Here is a 23,416-nt window from a genome sequence, read left to right on the forward strand (position 1 = left end):
TCTTACCCTGTCCTTTTTCCTGAGAATGATATTTTAAAAAATGCACTGAATCTTAAGGACACTATGTAACATAGGTGAAAAGTATTTGTTTCCACTGGGCTATGTGCACAGTGTAAATATTTCAGGGCCAGAAGTATTTAATTCAGGACTCTGCAAGAGACAATTGTGCCATCCCGATTTATATAACATTCTTTAAGAATTTTCAAGAATCCAGCTGTTATTGGAAAGGGGACGTGCATTATTCATTCTCTTAATTTTTGCATAGCAAAATATATTATATGTATAATTATCTGGAGAAATAATTATTTAGTCCAGAAGTATTTGAAAGCCTTATTGGGAGGGTGCAGTTTGGAAAGCAATATTTGTGCAAATTACTTTTTTTCAAAATGCTCTGAATTGGTGGATAAAATGAACCCTGAAGCGCCCTAAAAATTAAGAAAGGCAGTTTTTGACTTTGTCACTTACCTCACCTGTCAAAGATTGGACAATTGGATCTATGGTTAATACTATTATCAATAGCTTTATAGAAATTGACATTTGTATAACTTGCCACACTCACAGAAAGCAAGGTTTCTTGGAACTAATCCTATGCCAGCATTTTACATTTGTGAAACGATTAGTCTGACCACTAAACCTGTATTTGCATGGATTTTAAACAGATACCAGGTATTGCAGTTGTATCTTTTTGGTTTCCTGAGTGATTTAGTGTGGTTGGCAAGATGATATCTTTTTGGTTTCTTGAGTGATTTAGTGTGGTTGGCAAGATGAGTCATGACCTAAGAATTGGGTGTTGTGCTGTTCACTGACATTTGGTATGAACACCGGGCCATGAGTTCGAATCCCAATCGGCCACAACATCCTTTTGTCCTTCCCACGTTGAAACATTGAGCTCTGCTGCATTAGGTAGCAATTATACCAGTTATTTACAATGCTTAGGAATGCCCAAAACATTAATCTGTAGTGGTACAAAAATGTGTTTTTAGTTTTATTACTATTAGTAGCATGTGATAGTGAGTATCTAACTTGTCCCGTGAGCTGTCTCCTTAGCCTTTAGTGGCCTCAAAAGTGGAGATGTGTGTGCTTTTGTTTATCGACCCCATCCTGTTGGTAACACCTAAAAGGCAATGGCCAGGCACTCTCGGGCCCAGAAAGCAAGGAAAGAACCATTATTTAGGGGCATCCACAATTAGCTGCTTTGACTACTTTTCTCACTGCTGTGACACCTATGTCTACCTTTCAATAGCATGTCATATTTTAAAAGTATGTTTTTGCATTATTTACTTTGTACTTTTTGTACCCCCTTCAAGTGATTTAGCTTCAATAAATGGTGTAATGTACACATGCAATCTTTTTCGGCAAACAAGCATATTGTTTCTAATACACAGATAGAGTGGGCCTTATATCTACCCCTATCTGATTCAGTGGCATTATTGTCTGCCTCAGTATTCTCCTTCTGACTCTGTGGCATTCCTCCATTTTCTTATGCTTGCCCCACCCAAGGAGCATTTAGGTATCACTATGTTTTGATTTGATGATTTCTATACTTTCACCACTGATGTCAGCATATTACATTGCAGTCCATGACAGACTAATTTTTTTCTTCTTGTGAGTCTCATCCTGCAACCCCACCAACGTTGGCCCCTGGCTCTCTATTTAAGATATTACTCCCTAGTACCCACCTGACACCCACGTCCTCCTCACTTGTATTGCTCCCCCCCACTGTATATAAAGACGCCTATTATTAAGTGGATTTAAATCTATTTAGAGATGGTTGACCATGTGTGAGCATGTTTGGGCAAGTGTGAGTCACCTTGGAATTATTATTCTTAACACAAACAAATAAAAATAATGTAAAGATGGCTCTCGCGTGTTTGCCTGTGCATGTGCAGTGGCCATCTAGTTATATTTGATCTTAAAATGACCAACATTAATTGCAAGATGGCTGCCTTGAGCACATGCTTGCCACACCGACAAAGTCAAATGTCTCATGCAAAACCTACTGACCTCGCCAATATTTATTTTATCAATTGTCTTATTAATGTAATCGCAACCGTTATTCAATGCTTCCTCCACCTAATATGCACTTGAATACGTTTTTGTCAAGTTTGTCAGTACCTTGCACAATGACATAATGTCTTCATGCTTACATGAATATTGTAGAATGTCTCTAAACAGTATTTTCAATGCCAGTTACATGCACAACTATGTTATATTGAGTCTGTACATAGTCTTTAATGTTTTGTCTTTTTATGTTGAATAGGTTGGTGGGAAAGTGGGTTAACGGTTGAGGTGGGTGAAACCCTCAAGCAGCAACCACAATCTGTCACACACAAGCAAACTCCAAATTAACCTGTATTTAACCATCTGGTGGTTTGGCGCAAAGCAGTCAGGCTTAACTTGGTGGCAATGTGTATAGGATGTATGCAGTACTTCAAACAGTAATAAAGTGAAAACCCAACTCAAAGAAAAATCCCACACCAGTTTAGAATAGAGTAAAATCGAATAAATGATTTGTGACCAGCACAACAAAATTCCAATCAGTAGAACCGGAGATATGTAATTTCAAATTTACAATTAATATTAGTGCTTAGAAGCATAAAGCGTCAACTGTGGTTATCTGGTCGCACTAGACCGAGATATGGTGACATGTTAAGGTAGGCCAAAATGGAGTGGAGACCGGATATTAGGGACCAAATTAGACCTGCTAAACAAAATACCTTAAATTCTGGTGGAGGAGTGTTGAAAGATCCCTGGTCAAGGATGTGTCGCACAGTGGCAGTTTCAAGGAGCTGCGAGGTGGCGATGCAGAGTCCTGCATTGTCGGCGTGGAAGCCATCAGCTAGGGGCTTGCGATGCGAAGTCCTGAGTTAAAAATGCATCGTCCACTGGCAGTTCTGAAGAGGCTGAGGGGCTATGATGCAAAGTACTTCATCAACTTCAGGGATGCCATTGACGATGGGCTTGCGATGCAAAGGCCAGCATTGAGGATACGTTGCGCAGTGGCTGTTACAAGGAGGTAGCGGGATGCAATGCAAGGTTTGCCAGTTCCAGGGGTTCCAATATTGATACCAGATGTCCACTTTGAAATAGGAGAAGGTCCTGGAGGTTTCCATCCCCAGAGGTGTTTGGAATTTCCTGCCTCTCTGGCCTAGACCCAGATTGTCTGGGGTCACAAAAGACTAGTGACAAACCCTTGGTGAGTGTGCTCATGCATACTCAATGTAATATGCAAGTGTGGTATGTGACAGCTCCTCCATATCATCGAGTCAGAGAATGCCTATCCTGTCACATCCTTTGTCTCACTCTCTGGGAGCAATACACAAAGATCAATGGCCTAGTCATGTGACCCAGGATACAAGCTACAGGTACTAAATGATTAGAACAAAAAAATGCCAACTTTCTAAAAGGGCAGTTTTCAGAATTGTGACTTAAAATCTGAGTTTACCATTATAGATTGTTTAAAATTACAATTCTTTAGACACTAAAGAATCCTGCTTGCTCCCATTTTAAAAGTTAGCACTTAATAAATGTAATATGGTGAACCCCTGTTATCCAATGGGAGAGGAAGGCCTTGTTGTGGGGAAAAAAGTAATTTAAGAACATTTCACTACCAGAACATGTAAAACTGGAAAGTGCATGTCTAGCTTTTTAAATGACATGTACAATTTAAAAGTACATGTCCAGCTTTTTAAATATAGCAACACAAAAAGATGATGGATGAAATGCTAAACATTGTTAAACATTCACCCTCAGTGCAGAGTTATTGGTCTAAATTCTTTTCTTGCTCAACATGCCATTCCTATCCACAAGCTAATCAGTCTTGAGACAGTCCAGCTTGATCTGCCAGATCAGTTCCTCTCTGGACTGGAAACAAGCATCCTGGGACCGGTTTCGGGGTACCACTCCTCATCAGCCAGGCTAGCTTGAATCCAAAAGCAAGGTGAGCACGGGGCCCATGTCTGGGCATACCCTTTCCACTTGAGGTTACTATAGCAACATAAAAAGATGGACGGAATGCTGAACATTGTCAAATATTCACCCCAGTACAGACCTATGGGCCTAAATCCAACGTTCCTTTTAATAATAATAATAATAATAATAATAATAATAATAATGAGTCTTGTAAGAGCGCGAACAGCTACCTCACATGGAGGTGTGCCCGCGCTATGATAACCTTTTGCTCACCGTGTCATTCCAGTTTGGACCCAGCCATATGCAAATAAATCTTGACCCTACTCCCCAAGGGAACAGTTCAGTTGGTACTGCCAGGCCTGGTCCTCCCTGGACCAGAAACAAGCATCTTGGGAACTGTTTCAGGGTATCACCCCTCATCAACCGGTCCCAGGATACTTGTTTCCTGTCAATGTTCAGGATTCCGTCTGTTATCTTTTACTGAAACAAAAACGAGATCAGCAAAAATGGAGGAGTAAGGCAAAAAGTTTGGGGGAAGAGCACCTGTGGTATCTGTCAGTCACCTATATAACTTGCACCTTAGAGAAAATATTAGAACATTGTAAAAGAGACTTGCACAGTTGAACCTTGCGGTCACAAATTTCTAAAATGTAGAGTGAGGAGCCAGCATGCTCCTGAACTGCAGTTGGTATGCTCTGGCTGAGGTGTATAGAATAAACTTTATGCTTCTCTTCACTCGCTGTTCTGCTTATTGCGTAATCCTTTTATCTTGCACTGGACACAACCTCAAGGCTGACTGCGTCTGTTTGAATGTCCGGATGAGGGACTGATCCGGTGGGAGTCTACATTGACCAGGACGATTGGCCGCTACACTGGCACTCGGGAGTCTGAAATACTGAAAATAATTACCCTTTGTGACTTATCTGTGGATATGGAGAACCTAAGTCTCTAATAACCTTGATTGAAATTTGGGAAATATTGACCCACGCATACAATGTAATTGGACCAAGACTAAGATATTGGAGCCCTGACGAAGTTCCATTCGGAACGAAACATGTTGGCTGATGTCTAATTTGTAGACTACTGCTACAATAAAGGATATGTAGGAATATATTGACTGACTGACTAACTGACTTCTCCCTGGTGCACCTTCCTTCTCTTTATGAATTGACTGCAGCCTCCTGCCTTCTCAGAGTCTCTTGATAGAATGTTTGAACCCATTGAAAGACCAGTTCTCAAGCCTGATTGCGGGTCATTTATGCGGCCACCGTGTGAAAAATGACTATTGCATTGCCTGACTATAAATGTATAGGTATGCAATGAACAATTCTGATGGTTGCAAGAAGTTGCAAGAAAGTATACAGTGGTAAATCACAAGTACACCACAAAGTACTTGTTTACTGATCTGAATGAGTGCCCATGGTTGCTGAAAGTCTGTGCACACGTCAATATTGATTGGAGAGTAAGTACTCTGTGTCATTTGTTATCTCTGCCGGAGCATTCATTGTACAACAGTGTAATACAAATAACGATGAACATTCTGGAGTATTGTGTTCTTCTTTTAATCTTGAACGGTTGCCCAGCCAACAAGTGTTTCGTCTGGGGAAGTACCCCACGACTTCTTCAGGGCTTAAGGCAGTGAACAAGAGACCTTTGATCTCTCTGCTGGTTGTACTTCCATCCCGGCTGGCTAATGAAGGTAAGTTAATATCCAAATCAAAGTGGGGTCCAGTATATTGACCATGCAGTGGAGCCGAAGTAACAGCTTCACTCTTCACCTGTTTGAATTCAGTCCGGGCTGCCACGAGGAGGTATGTGTATCTATGAGCGGTCCAGGGTAGGGCCAATGAGGTGGAGCTGTGATCAGGGCTCGTCTTATCAGCGAGTAAGCTGAGAGCATCAACGTGGTGTTGCGGTGCCAGAAAAGGGGCAGCGCACCAGTGTTAGGTCCTCGTTCACGTAGAAAAAGCCCAATAAGGTGTCTTTAACAGCAAGTACGTTGTGAACAGCCGAGGATCGCAGCATCTAGGACCGGAATGCATTATTCACTGTTCACTGTTTCTATGCTTTCTGGGGTGGAAACCTGAAAAAAATATCTTTTGCGAAAAAAGGGAAATGTGTGGTATCTGTTAATCACCTACGTAGCTTTCACTGTAGGAGATAACAGAACAATGTAGAAGAGACTAGAACAGTTGAAACTTGCGGTCACACATTTTTAAAATGTAGAGCGTGGAGCCAGCATGCTCCTGAACTGCAGTTGGTATGCTGAGGTGTGTGGAATAATTTTGATGCTTCTCTTCACTCTCTGGTCTGCTTATTGTGTAATCCTTTTATCTTGCACTGGACACCACCCCAAGGCTGACTGCAGCCTTTTGCCTTCTCAGAGTCTCTTGTATGTATTGTATGTATTGGCATTTATATAGCGCACTACTTACCCGTAGGGTCCCAAGGCGCTTCGACCGCTGCGAAACCCTTCCTGGCTTCCCTGAGAGATGGTCCCTTAATGGGTATCTCCAGGGTGAGACCAGGCTTCCCCGGCGGTCTGGTGGGGCCGTTAGTGAAGATGAGGCAAGCTAATGCCCAGAGTTGCCGAGTGTGATCGCTGATCAGAGTGGGCACCGAGGCGAGAGAATTGTCGAGTCCGCTGACCCTGGTCCAGAAACCTGCCGCGCCGGGAATCGAACCCTGGTCCTGGGCCGTCCTCTGCTCTCGGGTCTGCCGCCTCTAACCAGTGAGCCACACTACTTCACTCTTGATTGAATGTTTGAACAGAATGTTTGAACCCATAGGAAGGCCACTTCTTAAGCCTAATTATGGGTCATTTATGCGGCCACCGTAGGAAAAATGACTATTGCATTGCTTGACTGTAAATGTATAGGTATGCACTGAGCAATTCTGATGGTTGCAAGAAGTTGCTAGAAAGTATACACTGGTAAATCACAAGCGCACCACAGAGGACTTGTTTACTGATCTGAATGTGTGCCCAGTGTAGGTGGTGGTCACTGGCACTCATTTTTAAAGACCCTGACTCCTTTTTTTTCATACTGTGACCCTGTGTACGAGATTGAAAGAGAGTAAATGAAGAAAGGGAGAAACAATAACCAGAAAGGTGAGAAGGCAGGACTAAATGAGAGCCTGCAAGAGTGAGATGCATGGACAGAAGTGCAGTGTGATGGAGTGAAAAGGCTAGTCAGCCTTGTTATTCAGCTACCCTGTTATTAGGCAGTGATGTTGATGAAATCGTAAGAAATATCTTGGGCCTCTGCACTAAATTATTTTACAAATTAATGGCATTGTTTTGTTTAGTTAACCCGTTGCACCTCTGTAAAGTGCTTCCTAGCTGTAAATTCAGCATTGTTTTTGTGTGAGATATGCCGGAAACTACTTGCTACTAGTTGAATACCACTTGAAAAGCTTTTATTATTGAAAACAAACTGTATCTTAGAAATCAGTACCAATAGAATGAAATGCACAGGCTCCTTTCATATCAAGAAACATTGCAATAATTACTGGGCCTAAATCCAAGCTATGCAACTGCTATGTTTAGGTCTTTCCAAAATTAAATAACTTGTCAGGTTTTAAAGCAATTGTTGGAAAAGAAGAATGGCTGCTCTTATGCAGCTCGATAAAAGTTAGAATTGGGGTGCAATTCAATAGGAATCATATACATATAGTTTAATATTAATTTAAAAACAAAGTTTTTTAGCTACTGGTACAATATGGCCTCTCTTCTGTTTTCCTGCAGACTCCGTTCAGGTGGGAGCTCACTTCACTCAAGCGCACAGTTCAGAGCATGCCTGGAAGGGCAGAATGTGCTGCTGACTCAGTACACTGGCTTTCAGCGTTCAACTAATTCACTGAGCAGTTGTCTACCGTCCCAACATCCATCGCTAAGAGCCACTAAGGCCCCATGAATCAGTCCTTTTAATGGATTGCATGGCGAATGAGGATTGCACTGTGCAGATTTCCCAGCAGAATGAGATTACATTAGTGATGATGCACAGCTGAAAGCGTTTTGTGAATAGTGGTGCAGGCCGATGGCCACTTATTACTTATAGAAGACAAACTAAAACATCCTACCCACTGCACAGCTTTGAATGGCATCACGTAAAACTTCAATCTTTCAAAAAGACAATACCTTACTATGCCAAACATGCTGAGCACAGTGCAGGTTTATGCTGGGCTGCCTGCTGTATGTATCAGTGATAAAACTTTGATGTAAAGAAAGTTTAGGGGGATCCATGCAAGGTATGATGATGGAGACATGGACCATTTCTCAAGACCGCTCAGAACTGAGCTGTGCTAAAGGTTAAGCAGATCCGCTGGCTCTGGCTCCAGACTATTGTGTTGTCCCTCAGGTGAAACAGAAGTTACATACCTGGCACGCATCTTTCATGCATAATATCACTCATTCACTCCAGATTTCGTTTTCCCCATTCCTCTTCTAATACAGCATCACTCGCCTCCAGAGGTGGCCCCTCCATTAGAGCAGATGAGCGCTGACCCCCCCCCCCCCTGCCGCCACCACCACCCTCAAAACGATAATAAAACATGTTTTAAATCTGTTTGGCATTCTGTTATTTTAATTCCCCCTGGACCTGCCCCCAGGACTCTGATGAGTCTTGGGGGCGGGTCCAGGGGATGGCACTGTGGTGGGGAGTGGAAGTGCACTCTCTACACTGCGCATGACGGTTTGGCCGGCCTGTGGCAGCCGGCCAAACCATCATGCGCAGTGAAGCTCTCTCCAGCCCCAGCTATGTTGCTGCAGCAGGGGAGAGCAGGCACATGCGCCCAGAGTGCCTGGGAGGACAAAGTCCGAGTGCTCAAACCTATCCTGATGCTGCTTTTGTGCACCATCAGAATTGGCCGCAGTGCATTCTGGGAGTCTGTGCCCAGAAGAAGCTTGGAGGAGTCTAATGCTGTGGGCGGCAGCGGCGATCATCAGGTTAATTATTTATTTTATTTTGTATTATTATTTTGCACCACAACAAACCCACCCCCTCCCGAGCTCCCTCCTCCGGCCCGCTCCAACACTTTGGCAGGAGATGGGAGGCTACTGCTCACCTGTCACCTACATATAATGAATGTCTAGCAAGAGCATAAGATTGGTTTATTATCAAGCAAGGAAAGTCTTTTGAAGTCAAAGTGCATGGACAACAAAGTTGAGCCCTTTGTGTGCCGCAGCATGTACGCATAGGGCACACATCATACCAACAGAAGGACCTTGGCCTGAGCAGTTGTTACATGTATGTTGGGTTCCTGATCCACACTCTAACCAAATCATATTTCTCTGTTCCAGTCCTTTCATTCGTGGACTTTATATCAACAAGAGCAGCACAAGGATTGTTGGATCCAGAGGCAAATGTCCATTTTCCTCTTGGTATCCTCCAGCACCCCTTTTAATGTCCCCTGCAGGTGTCACCTTAATGTATCTACCTTACCTCACCTTCTCCATCTGTCAGCCCTGAATATCAATGTAAACAAAGGCTGAATAATATCAGTGAAAGGTGGAAGATGCTGAGAACACCAGCTTTGCTACGACTTCCTAGGCATGTTCAAAGACGTTAGCCTCTATTCAATTGGGTTTTTCTTCACTGATGTCTCAAACACTGATGGGATTTTGCATCCTTTTATGGATGGAACTTTTGAAAATCATCATAAGATACAAATGCCCACTATTGAATTGATTGAAATAGACAGTAAGTCTCAGAAAGCAATTGACTTTAGTAGAAGGGTCCACAGCTGGTGACCTGCCGCCGATATACTTCTAGGCAGAAACCTGCCTGTCAGCAAGCCCTGGCCTACACAAACTAATCTGCTTTGTTATGACACACTATAAAAACCACTCAACGGAATCCAGCTCTGGTAATGTCATAGTGCTTTTCTAAAACCTTTGAGCCATGCTGCACAGCAGCCGCGCTGCTGTGCTATATAGCTAAAAACATTGACAAATGTAATTTATCGCATAGGCGAAACCCATTTGACTTTGCCAATGCTTGTTACCATGTTAGTCAAACATTGTACCGACTCAAGTGATTCATTCGATGGCTGACAGAAAATGCTTTTTAAAACTTGAACCTTCTAAATTAGTGCTTCATTGCGACACTATTATTTTTTTACGTGTGTGTGTGTGGCAGTGATATGATATATTGAAAGTTCCAATTTTTTTGGGGTTCATTATATTTTACTTCATTTATCTTTGTTATTATTATAAATCAAGTATTTTACATATATTTGCTTTAAAAAAAAATCCTACATATCTGTATCACAATCCTGTGTGGGTAACATCCACCCTTCACAACACCTATCACCTCCGTAATGATTACCATTTCCTCACTTCTCCATATTCAGATTTTCTTTTTTTACTTCATGTACTCACATTTTTTATTTGTATTCCTACTTTACATTTTTAGATATTTCCCATGTGCATTTTAAGATAATATTCCTCTTCTTCAGGGGAAAGCTGAAAAAACTGCATTTTCTACAAAAGATATCATCTTTCTGTTAATCTATAAAAAAGGAATTCCAACTGATGTTCTAAAACAAGTTCACAAAGCTCTAGTCTTCTCAGTGGTGCATTGCAGACTATCCATACTAACAAGCTTCCTGCTATCTGAGAAGCCCAACCAAAAGAAATCATACATGTACATCAGTGTCTGAGACTTAACAATGTCTGAGACTCAAATGGAACACGTAAGGTCCTGATTACGAGTTGGCCGGATTTCCACGCAGAGATGCGCATACATTTCCCAGATTTACTGTTACCAGATGGTATTTCTGCATGGAATTCCACTTATCATGAATAAAACCTTACGGAATGGAAGCGAATTGTGTTAAGGTTAAGTACCGCTCTGCCTGACTCATTATCAGGACCTAAGAAGTTTGACAGCATGATCCCTTTATTGGTTATGCTCAAATGGCTCCTCCTACTTGCATGAAGTACATTCAGGTTATCATGCGTTATTTTTTTAAACACTGAGTCAGCACAACTCACTACCTAAGGAAAAACCTCACTTTATCAGGTAGTTAGGGGCAGCTTCATAAGACTTTTAATGTCCAAAGGACTTTGACTAGATCTTGTTCCTTCTCAGATTTTGACACAAAGATATGGACTAATATACCCATGAGATGAGGCAAGAGCCCTTCATCGGCTGTTCTTTGATGTTACGAGTCAGTGGCTTTGGAGAAGGTATTGCCTTTGAAAGTATCCTACCAACGGAGGCTGACAACCAGTGGCGGCTCCTCCTCTAAAGTGGAGGAGCGTTGCCCACTGCTATATGAGCAGTGCAAAAAGATAAAAAATTATAGTAAGATGTTATCATTTTATTTTTCTGTAGGGACTGGAGCCAGGTCGGGGAAGGGTGGGGCTAAGCAAAGTGAGGAGTGGTCTGCACTCCCTAAGTGGGCATGAATGTTTTCCACCTGGCTATGTTGCACAGCCAATGGAAAACATGCACAGGCTCCCAGGCACTGTCTGAGCAGCCAAATGGTTCTTTAGGCCAATTACGACACTGCTCATGCTGAGTCGTGATTGGCTGGGAGAGTTTGCTTCCGGTGCTGCCAGTTCAGAGGAAGAGGATAAAGGAGAGGCATGTGGCAGAAGCTAATTTCCTCCCATCCGCCACCCCCACTCCACATCAACCCCACTCCGAGGCAGCCGCCACTGCTCACCACTCATTTAGACCCTGCCAATCTTCAGCTTTTAGCTGCATACCTATCAACAGAAAACACTGAGGTTTTCTCCATGAGCTATGAGAACAGAATTGTTTGGTTTAATAAAATATTGACTAATGTGTTGGGCTTCATATCCATAAATGTTAGGAATGGGGGATCACAGGCAATCCATCATGTTAAAGGGAAGAGTTGATTTGAACTAGCCTGCCAGAAAATGAAATGTTTGGTGAGACAAGTTTTCAAACAACGCAGAATGCCTTGAGAAGAATCATGCAACTCACCAGCAGCCAGTAAACTGAGCTGCAGTGCAATATTAATTATGCTATGGCTGGCAGTCACAACTAATCAGGTATAGTTTTGTGACTGTGCTATAATGGTGAAATCAGATACTATGATGCCCCAGATGTAGGCCTTTGCAATACCCCGGGGTGGTATAGACCACTGCTGTGAAAACTGCGGTGATCCAGTCCTGCAAAGATCACAGTATCACCAGTATTTTTAAGGTTCAAGGAAGAACTGGGCTTACACTGTGGAAATCTTGGCTGGATCTGCTGACCAGTTGATCATCCTACACAGGGGTGTTGGGTTAAAGTGGCAGTCAACCTGTCCAATTTAGGGTGTGGTGACTGTCAATCATTTTCCTAACCCAGGGCTGTTGTGTAAGAAGGAATTGTGGTCCTGGGTGATGAAACACTGGTTCACAAGCACAAGGAGAATGCTCCTTGCTTGAGGGCTGTTGTTTTCTTTCAGTTTTTGAGGAACTCTTACTTTGGGAGTTTGTTTCTTGAACATAAAAGAAGCTGCACCAGACGATTGCAACAAACATGGCGCCTATATTGGAGCTGTAGGCAGTTTCCCCGAGAGAGATCCCTGATTGCCAGATGCAGATCGCTAAATTGGGTGGATGGCCCTCACCAGGAAAGTGGAGGTCATGGTTCCACTGATATGGCATACGAGTGGGCCATCAGCAATGATCTAAAATACCTCATAAGCCTTGAAGATGCCTTAGACCTAAAGCCTTGAAACTGTCTTCGACTCAACCATGAACCTTCTACGGGACTTTGAGAACTCATTTTAAACTTTTCAGTTAAAACGAGCAAGCTTTTGAACCTGAATCAACTTGATATTGAAACAATAACTTCTTGTCCTATTAATGAATGAGATTTAGAACCATAGGAATGGGAATGAGGTAGTGACCTAAGGGATTTAGCCATGGATAAGTCCTCCAAAGATTCCTATATACACATTTTTGAAAGCTAGGCAGTTAATTCAGAGGTGATACTAGGGTATTTTCAATGCCGTTTAAGTGGATCTAAGTATTATCTTTTTCATTTTAGGTTTAAAAATAAGCTCTGTTGGTGAACTCCTCAGGTTAGCACTGGCATTTCCAATAAAAAGTATTCTACATGATGTGTGGACTTAGATGTGTTTAATCAGATTGCTTCAATAATGTGCTGCCCCAACAATAGACCTGTCATGTCACTACATTTTCCCACAAGGTTTGTGTCATAATGTCACATATACAGCAGCATCATGTTTATAAGTGGTTTTATATACCATCATTCAATTATCTCCAGCAGTCCTATCATCCTAGAGTAAACCCCAAAACATTTTTTTAAAGAAAAATAAATGACCAGGTGTATCCAAATGATTTCTATATGCTTACTTAAAGGCATCTCAAAATAGAGACAGGTGAAATTTAAACATTTTGCTTGTCGCACTTTGTGAAGGTTATCAAAGATTCCTAACTTTCCCCAAATTGATGTTTAGGCCACCTGATCCTACCTGTTGTGGCTAACAGAGCCAAATGTCCCACCCACAACAACAAAGCCATGTTTTAGATCTTTCTAAAATGCAGATGAGAAAAGGCAGAGCAGAGTGAAGGCGGGAGACAGTTCCAAACCTTTGCTGCCAGGCAGGAGAAGGGGTCTGTCACCAATGCAACATTTTTAACCACACGAAAGCAATACAAGAAGTGCATTAGATCAGCATTATGTGGGTGAGTAGTAGAGCAGGAATCTCTGTCTGAGATACACTGGACCCATATCATAGAAGGCTTAATATACAATACATATTGCTATAAAAGGAAGAATGTTTGGGGATTAAACTCCAATGAAGATCATTCAAATGTTTCGACACAGACTGGTGGTTAGATAGTCTTAGAATCAATCTGGCTCATGTTGTCTGTACAGTTTGAAGCCTGTGTAATGAAAAATTGGAAAGGCTCGAGTAAATGGAGTTTCTGTAGTCCATTCTAGATTAAATCAAAGCATGAATGTTTTTTTTGCAAGCAGAAAGAGGCAAGACACTGCTGAGCATTTAAAAAATACGGAAATATAAAGTAGCAATATGGTATGTCGATTAGCAAATGATTGCTTAGTATTAAAAGAAACAATTGTCTTTTTTGCAGTGGATGTAGGAGATGGGGCAGACCTAAATTCAGTAGGTTGCCAAGACAGAGACTAGATTGAGTGATTGCCACCAAAGAGGACCACTTCAAAATTGTCACTGTCCGAGCTTGAGGCAGTTGTCATGCATCCATATGACCACTAAAACAATTGTCCAGTCATAGTGGAAAGGTCCAGGATGTCAAGAGCAGCTTTCCTTTGTTGCTCTGAGATTGATTTGATGCCTTCGGCTAAAGCCAGTAGAGAAATCTCCGCACTATACTGGCACCTGAAGCCTGATGTGCGATGTCAAGTATGGTATCTTACATTCTAGATAAATTGAAATCTGACCGCCAACACCCTTCTCAAGTATTTTAGCTTGTATGGCAAGTGAGTGGGAGATGGGTCATAAATTGCTAAGCAAGTTGGGATCTGATGATGGTTTATTTCTTCAGCAAGGTAATGACCATAGCCTGTTTCCAAGAATCGGATATCTTAGCCTGAGATTAAGGGAGATTACACAGGTCTCGGCTAGTGCTTGTCAAAATGTCGGGGACTAAAGACTGGATACAAGGAGGACAGGGATCTAAAGGAGAATCAGACTTGATATTGAAAAGGAAGAGGCTCTCTGTCAGAATTCATCATCCATTGTTCTGGCTTTGGGTCTTTCACATTCTCCTTTCACCCACTACAGTTTACAGCTTGGGGCAATGGTTCGGATCACTTTAGCCTATAGTTAAGTTCATATTGAATAACGGGCATTGTGCTCTTTCATACACAAATGAGTTCCCTTTCGTGCCAAGGATTATTATGAAAATGTGCGTTTTTTTAGACTGATGACACAAGATTTAAAAAATCATAATGCATGAAATATTTACTGATTTAAGAAACGAAGAGCTGAAAGTGCACCTTGAACACAAACACAGTAATGCTTGAAAGTGAGACAAGTGTAGTAGAAGCACCGTAAAAGCGTGCTTTGAAATGAAAGATGAAGAAAACTATATAGCAAACAATGCTAATGCTTATAAATGAGTTGCATTAATTAGTTTGCTTAGGAAAATTTTGTTTATCGACTTTTACTAACAAAATAATGTGCTAGTAAAGAAATGGCCTAGTGTTGCTGTTGCTTTCCATTAGAATGCTTCATGTATAAAAGTCAGTGTGAAAATACTTGAAACTTAAACTGATAATACTAGAGATTCTATATTTTGTAAAACGTTTAAAATGATTTCTGTTACATGAACTTGGAAAATTAAATACTTGTGTGAAAGTTGAGAAAGTTTCCTATATGAGCACTTTGTTTAAAGCTGCCTTATTCCTAAACCTAATACAATCGTCTGTTGCAGTTTAGTAAATGTTGCTTTATTTGTTCAAGTACATTTGAAACATTTGACGTTCCTAAATGTATCTTTAACGTTGGAAGCAACCTGTTCTTTGGTGAGGCAGGTTTTCAGCTGCTGCTATAGACTGATACTTTGTATTAATTTTCAATGTTTTTAGGCCTATGAGGACTTTAAATTTCTTGTTTCCTCATGACTACCATTGGAAACCATTTTATAGTTACTAATGTCCTAGATGACATTATGTGAATCAGAGCACATGACATTCTTACCTACTTTGAGACAAAAACCCTATGCTGATCGATATTTGATGATTTTCAAATTTATTCTCTGGCTTTTACTCTTGGACTGCCTTTGCTGTTACAGTTGGCAGCAGATGAACTGAACCCGTTCTTTGCCAAACCATTTTCTTTTTATTTCATTTCTTTTTATCCTATAATAATGGACTTGCCCTTAGTAGAATTAAAATCTGAATCATTTTCACATCTTTAAGATTGTGAGCTGTGAGATACATGAACTACCTTTCTGCCTTTGGTAGTAGAACTCTGTAACTCTGTAAATTGATTTATGCAATATTAATCCTTTGAAACTTGGCCTAAGTGTTTGGCATTATATTGCAAGCTGTGATATTTCTAACTAGATTTCTTAAAATACTGCTTATTGCCATGAATTTTGAATCTGTGATACAGTAATCAAATTAATGGAATAACTGTCTTAGTCTATTATTGAGTCTATTATTGAATCTTGTTGATTCTTCCATTAAAACTGTTCAATTTCTCTAATGATTTACATGCATTGTAGGGAGAATCAGCAAGCTTTTACGGAATATCAAGTTCTGCTTTGTTTATTCTGTGTAGCCGTAGCAGAGCATTTGGTCTGCATAATTCTAATCCGACTTAACTTCTTTAAGAGGCTGGATCTTCCTATTGCAATTCTTGATTTCTATAGCATGGTCTTGATAGTGATAAATATAAACCTGAATTCATACTTGAGTTAGCTGTAAACTGATGGTCCTTATACTTCAGCCAACATGGTGCTTTGTGTAACTCTAATTTCCACGCCTCCTATTGGCGGAGAAATATTTATCAGAGGATCGTTGCCTCTCTAGTAAATGGAAATACTACAGATTGTCTAATCAAAAAATACTTATCACGCTTACCCTTCAACAAGACCAAAACAATCTTTTTGCTTTGATATTTTTTTATTTTAAATTAAGTGCCCAGCAGTTCCCAAAAACAATTTTTGTTCAAAAATCATGAAAAGTCAGAACAGGCAATTTCTAAGGTAAAAGGCGCCTGACCAAAGCCATAACTATTTGCATTGTCCAAAGCTTGCTTGAGTTGCAGCATGAAAGTATAACTTAACGAAGCAAAAGCAATTTTTTTCAATTGGGTTTAATTTACTAATACTTCCATTCTCATTGTGGCATCACAAATTATACACTTTTATGACTGCTCTTGAAACTACAACATTTTAATTCACAGTACTGAAACATGTATTTATCAATGACTGCTCTGTCGAGTTATGCATGTTTAGCTGATGTTAATGCAATTTTAGGTAATACGTTGCTTGGCCTATAGAAATGAATACTTTAAATCTGACTATCACAGTGATGTATTTACTGATAATATTGAAAACATATATGGAGTGCTTAAAATGAAGAAATTATTAGTTTGTGTTCTTTTTCTATACGTATTTTGTGGAAGTTCGATGAAAAGGCCACGTGTACTTTTAGCAAATCGAGCTGAAAGGCAGCAGCACGCCTCATACGGTTGAAGAAAGAGATACAATTAGAGTGAGTCTAGGTGTGGGTAAAGTATTCAGAGAAAAGTGGTTGACTACTCGTTTATGCAAAGTAGGCATTCTTGAACATGCAAGTAGGAATTTAGGGCTCACTTTGTTTCTCTCATTATAGATTTCCTCCTGCCATCAGAACACAGATTTGCCCGTAGCCAAATAAACGTTAATACCCTCATTTAGAGGTCTATGGAAGCTGGAAAATCTGTTGCAATCCAATATCCACACAATTGTCCTATTCTATTAAATCACATAGGGACCTTAGGTCTTATTCACTAAGTTATCTTCCATCTATGACTTAATATTGAAATTCCATGAATAAATTAGGAGTAACACCTATTTACAGAAAAAGCTTTTCAAACTGCACCCCTAGTGTTTAGGGGCTTTTGGTGTGTGCCATTCAGGCCCCAAACTCAGTCATACCTCTAGTTTATTTCATCACTGTGAACATGGTTCACAAGATCTAGAGCTGAAGGCAAAACAGATCCCCCTATGTCTGAGATTTAAACATGTGTGTTACATCTTTGGGATAAGTATGTGGTGTTTCCCATGCACGCGGACTATCATTAAGGGTGGTCACAAGAATCCTAGAGTTACTGTGGCTTATGCACACATTACCATCAGTTCAGTAACACTGCAAGTAAACAGACTTTATGGCTGCCAAGTCTAGAGCGTTAGCTGTAGAGAATGGAGCCAATGAATTAAGAAAAGGAGCTGCCTTTTTCAAATTGATATTTTGAGGACACCCTCCATCTCATGAGTGACAGAAAGACCTTGACGAATAAGCGCTACTGCTCTGAAATGGCTCATTTGTCACCAGTTTTTTCGTGTCTCTTGTCATGGGCTTGTGACCTTTCTATTGGCGTCTTTAGACCCAAGGCAGTTTCTTTAGAAATAATAGCAGCAGTGGTTCGAAAACAATCAGATAATACCAGGATGAAAAAAAAGGAGCAAGAGCCTTGCTATTTTTGACACTTCTTTGTGTCAAATAAGATCTATCCTTTCCTGAATCCTTTCATCCCTGCTTTCCTCATGAATCAGGTGTTAAAATACCTTGTTCCTTCTCTCATGCTGGGTTTGCGGCAATGACTAGGTAAATTAATATACACAAAGACGCAGCAAGAGAACAAAACAACAAATGAGAAAATACATTTTTGCTATTTCAATATATAACAGAAAAGGCATTGGGTAAGTAGCTCAATTAATACATGAAATTGGAATTTTACACCCTCCTTTTCTAGGCTTTTTTCTAAAACATTATGATCTTCATTTAATATACAACTTGTCTATTTTTGTGACATTCCAAACGTCCTCTCTGCTTTTTAGGGTAGTTCCACAAAGAATGGGTCAAACTTTTGGTTCTTGTATTTTTTCTCCAATACTTTATTACCGTAGAATAGGATTGGGATGATGGCATTGCTAAAAAAATATATATTTTTATAGAGCTATTAGCAGTCTGTGGAAGATGGCTAATGCAGGTCTCTATAGAATACGGCTTTCTGAGGAAGTTCTGTGCCTCCTATCAAAACTTAAAAGTTAAGCAAGCATAAGACGTCTAAGAAGTAAAGCAGAATTTATTTCTGGACCAGAAACACCTTTTGAACCAAGCATGTTGACTTATGCCTAGATGTACCACACAGGGTTTCATGGCTCCGCAGAAGAATCCGCGCGCAGAAACATGGAGACTGAAAAGAGAGTGCTGTAGGAAGGACCTGGATGGATAAGAGAAGATTGTGCGCCACACAAAGCAGGCAGTGACAGCTACGTGTATGTAATTGGACACTGGTGCTATCACTGGAGGCGGTAAGAAGACCACAGCAGAGCAAACCTCTTTGGAAATGTTGGCCAAGTCAGAGTTGGAGACTATTGTGGAGGTCTGCTAAAAATAACAACGGGTGCTGATTCATCCAAGAGGCACGGGAAGGGGAATTGCCTTCTCTTACACTACTGCCTTTCAGTGGCAACACAAGCAGAATAGAATGTGATTATCAGCTGGAAAAAAAACAGCGGATGACAATTAGCCTGGTATATATGAAGAACAAACAACCACAAATGATCGGTAAATAGGAGGAGATGTCATAGCTCTTGCACATATTATAAAGAAAAAGGCACAGAAGCTATCTAAATGACAGAAAATAAAGAATTAATCTCACTGGGAGGCAGGTCTTCCACTACTATCTCCTACGTTACTGCTCTTGGAGTGGGGGAGGCTGTTAAAAATGGTGACAAAACCAAAATAAGACCTGTAAAAGGACACTGCAGCAGAGCACCATGTGAAAGGTGCTAGCTATTACCTTTTCTCCTGTTTTCTGGCTGATCCACTTAAACAACCTTCTAAGGGCAAAGATATGTTGCAAATAGGAATCTTATCTAAAAAAATATGGGAGACAAACATCCCACTAACTTGGTTGATACAAAAAAAATATCCCATCTTTTGAAAATATTTCTAGCTCTGCAGCTTTCCCTGAGCAGTTTGACAAGAGGCAACAGATGGAAGTTATAGAGACTTTCCAGGCGTCCCTGTGAGAAAGACCGGGAAGCCACCGAAGCCGCCAACCAGAAGTGGAGTAAAATGGGCGAGGACTCCCAAACCAGACTGGAAGCCGCCAGCGGTTTAGCTCTGTGTGGTGACTTTGGATCGCGGAAACAGAGGAGGGACGATAAAAACACACCACCAACGGAGGGGCGGCACAGTCAGGAAGCCGTGACTTGGAGGTCAGCAGGAGACGAGGAGCCCAGCGATCAAGAGAGAGGAGCCAGCTGCCGGATGAGCAAAGCGGAGGTGAGCCGCGGAGGGTGTGGAGCGCGGAGGAGAGCCATGCAAGAGTATACAAGGCACACACACCTGGCAGCCCAATGAGGAGAGAGGACGCCCCGTGTCCGGACGCCACGGCCATGTTGACGGGTCGTGGCCCAAGGCAAGTGCCATTAAAGGGTGCATTCTGATTGGGTTGGTGGGGTGCTAAGGGGTAACAAGTACAAAAAAGCACTGATATTTCCAGCCTCCCTTCTTGCACACCTTGCCCTCTTACTTTGAGCCCCTTTTCCCTTTCACTACGCATGGTGATGGTAGCACACTGTAACCAAAGAGAGACAGGTGTGATTAATCCCAGTCCCTTTCTTTTTGCTCTCTGCCCTTCCGTGGAGCCTGACGGGGAGAAGTCCAAAAGAGCAGCAAGTCCAAAGTCTAAGCCCAAGAAGTAGACACTCTGCCCTGACGACAACACCCGACTCTCCTCATCATTTTTGTTGTTTTGCTTTTGTTTCTCTTTCCTTTAATTTTTACCTAAAAGAAACTTATCGTACAAAATAGACCTAAGTCCTGAAAATAAAAGGTACTTTTTAAAGAGTCTAAAAACGACCCTGTTCCTTTTGTGTTGGACACTCGGACAGCCTACAGTCCTCTATTTCAGGGATACAGAGAAAAAGCTTGGAAAAAATTACTGATTTAGGGTCACCCGCAAAAGCGATAGACCCCACTACTAAGAGAACCATAGACACTGAGACAGTCTTCCAGAGACAATAAAGCCTACGTCTTCCACCCTTGAGGAATAGAAAAAGCCAAGATGCATTGTTTTGCAGCAGAAGTAGCCACTTGCAAACCATTTGTGAAGCCAAACTAAAGTTAAGAGTCTCCAAAGAACTTCCAAAAACCAAAGTGGGATTGCAAACTAGTAGAGGAAACTTCAGACAGCGGCAAGCAGCTTCATAAATGATTGCAAAACTACTTTCTCCTTTTGTCTCAACATGGCTACCATATGACAGATGGGAAAGGGGATTATGTAGAAGGGATTACTATTTGTGAAAAAGAATACACACATTTCCAATCTATGATAACCACAGGAACGGTCAATGAGGGTCCTTGATGGTTTTAACCTCCAAGGTTTTCATGTCTTATTCAGAAAAATACAATGAAGTAGGTGAAGTAGAAGTAACAAGTGGAAAAGTAGGTTTAGAAAAGGTAGAATAAATAAAAGTAGAAAAAGAAGAGCATGTCAAAGAGGTAGATGTTGTAGTAGAGTATGTTAATGTAAAAATAGAGTAGAAGAAGAATTTGAAGTAGTAGAAGAGGAAGTAGATAGTAAAGTAGAAGAAAAAGAAAATGTGGCAGTAAAAGTAGTAGAAATAGAAGAAATCCTTTGCAGTATCATTCTGGCGCAAAAGGTGGAGAAGATTGCAAGAGAAAAAGCCAAAAGCCAGTGGTACATTGTCTAAATAACATAGAACATTCTTGAACTATTACAGCAGATTTTGGCACAACAGGAATCTTAACAAATTCAGAAGAAACAGGACAGTAAGTAACAATTATGAAAAACAAATTGGAAGATATTGACGCATGGATGTGTACCCACTTAAATCGCCTTACAGAAATAGAAGCAAAAATGGAATCAGTGGAGGAGTATTGCAGCACTAGACATTCAGAGACAGTAATAAAGAAGCTTATGCACAAGAATGAAGATATTGAGAAAAGATCGCAGGGTGTTGGTATCACAAAAGAAGCTACAATTCCATGAGTTAGGAACCTTTCTGAAAGATTCTATTAAAATTCTATACTTAGAAAGAAAAAAGACACCCAAGATGTGGATTTCTCTGTAGGTAGAATACATCAGGTTCCTTTTCACAAACAAAAATCCAAGGGAGCCTGCATTGTAAAATGTAAGCTTACTTTTTGAATTAGGATCTCCTGTTCAATCCCAGATCAGTAGAAGTCCAGTCCAGTCCAGAAGCCTTTTCGTTTTGAGTTCTACCTGATTTACCATTTAAAATGATGGAATCATATAAACAGAAGAGGTTCTTGTTCCTGGAAATTAGAGGAGCAGGTGCAGAAGCCCAAACTGTTCAGCAGTCAAATTTGAAAGTATTAAGTATTGGGTAGTCTTAGATTTTCTATAAAATTGTTGGAGCAATGGCCTTCCTTGGAGAGATTAAAAAAGATTAAAGAAAACATTTTAATTAAGAGCCCACAGTTGTTGAATTACTTCTCAGGGGAGAGGTGGGAGCTTAATTTTAAATCTTCCATGTGAGTACCCCCCAGATGTAGCATGACAAACTGTCATTTTTCAAGACAATTGTGTAAAATATGGAGTGAGTAGGGTATACTATGGCACCTATTTGACAAGCATTGCTACACAAGTTTAGTTTTAGACGGAGTAGCTCATCTCCCAAGGTGAATGCCCAAGTGCACATTTCTTTTGGAGATGATATTTCTAGCTAGTCGTTCCTGGGGTGGTAGTAACCAGAGTTGGGGTATTTGAGAAGGTTGGAGGGGTGAAGCTATTGAGATGGAAATGGTGAGTGGGGGGGGGGTTGCAAGGAGGTTCAAGTGGGATAAAGGAAGAGAAAAATAGAATCACAGGATAAGGAAATGTAGGTTTGCAATATAAGGATATTAGCTTTACTTGGGAGTTATCTGATTAAATGTCAGAATTAAAAGTTGAATAATATTAAAAAGTGCAGATAAGCTATGCCATTTTTGCCGGAGGCCCACCTGAAGTCTGAAGTGGTCAATAGGCTGAGAAGTGGTCAGTGGGTGCAAGAGGTCTTACATGCTACTACAGATGCCATAAAAGGAGCTGTGGCTATCTCTGTCCACAAGGGAAGGTGCATTTGTTTGGGTGAGTCTGAATGTGATACCAAAGGAAGGAGGCTAGTGGGACAGATGGTAAAAGATGGGCACACAAGTTTGACTTTGGTCTTCCTTCTTGATCCAAAACAGGATGATCTCAACTCTCCAAAGTTTACTTTTGGCACATACTTATTATCCTTGGATCAGCATGTGATGAGGGGATATTAATTTTGCAATAATTAAAATAGATCCCTTTTGTCTTCAGGGGAGGGCTGCAAAGGGTCGTTACCAATAAACTATTACAGGTTTTTAAAAAATACTTTGAAAACCTTTGTACATAATCCTAGGGAAGATTCAGCACAAGATATTGTTACTAAGGAAGACTTTTTGTCAGGGATGGAACATCCCAAATTATTATGAGAATCTATTTTACTGGTTGCAGATATTGGGTTACAATAAGTCATTACTTTGTGGTTCATGTTGCCCAGACACTCATATATTTGAAGATTACAAACTATGTATGATAATTATTGCTAAGCAGATCTTAACAGACATAAGGAAACTGGTAAACCCAGACCAGGTTGCTTTCCAACTGATTAGGGTTATTCCTTTTAAAACCCATTATTTTGTTGAAGTGATTGATATTTCCATGAGAGTCAACTGTTGACTATCTTTCTGGTTTCAGAAAAAGCACTCAATCTGGTAAAAATTGTAATTCCTTTGGTTAACAGTGGAAACAA

The 23,416-nt window shown here is 40.8% G+C and overlaps 1 protein-coding gene across 4 annotated transcripts in view; it reads left to right on the forward strand.

Moving 5' to 3' along the window:
- The window catches only part of CDK14 (cyclin dependent kinase 14), a 2,039,605-nt gene that overhangs the window by 1,288,891 nt on the left and 727,298 nt on the right, over positions 1 to 23,416 (forward strand). The gene's annotated exons all lie outside the window — the stretch shown is intronic.

Source organism: Lissotriton vulgaris, chromosome 10 (assembly GCF_964263255.1).
Source record: "Lissotriton vulgaris chromosome 10, aLisVul1.2, whole genome shotgun sequence".
Lineage (NCBI taxonomy): Eukaryota > Metazoa > Chordata > Amphibia > Caudata > Salamandridae > Lissotriton > Lissotriton vulgaris.